The 351-nt window shown below is 48.7% G+C and overlaps 1 pseudogene; it reads right to left on the bottom strand.

The window, feature by feature from the left end:
• Window positions 1-142: 142 nt before the first annotated feature.
• LOC104458670 lies at window positions 143-274 on the bottom strand (annotated as a pseudogene).
• Between the last annotated feature and the right edge of the window lie 77 nt (window positions 275-351).

The following is a 351-nucleotide window of genomic DNA, read 5'->3' as shown; positions in this document are numbered from 1 at the left end:
CCAGCCTACAGAGAAAGTCAAACCTGATCCTCTAGTGTCTCTAGAACTTGTTTCTCTAGAGCTACTTGCCCAACAGCATTCTCCCACCTTGATTTTCCATGCACAGAGAGATTTCATGAGGACAGTATGAGCAAACATTTACCTTCTTGATGTGAGCAGCAATGTCCTTCTCAATGTTGTACTTCTCTAAGGCCTGGGTAGCACACTCCACAGCATCCTGCTGCATGTCTTCTGACATGTCCGCATTCTTGATCACTGCCTTTCGGTCACTCATGGTGCTCTGTATTGAGCAAGGAAGAGGAGAATTCAGGGTTGCAGGAGCAGCCACCTGCCAGCGTCACCTGCCGAGCA

This window comes from Pterocles gutturalis, unplaced genomic scaffold, assembly GCF_000699245.1.
Source record: "Pterocles gutturalis isolate BGI_N339 unplaced genomic scaffold, ASM69924v1 C11421235, whole genome shotgun sequence".
NCBI classification, from domain to species: domain Eukaryota; kingdom Metazoa; phylum Chordata; class Aves; order Pterocliformes; family Pteroclidae; genus Pterocles; species Pterocles gutturalis.
The sequence above is the reverse complement of the archived record's forward strand: the minus strand, read 5'-3'. Positions and strand labels throughout refer to the sequence as shown.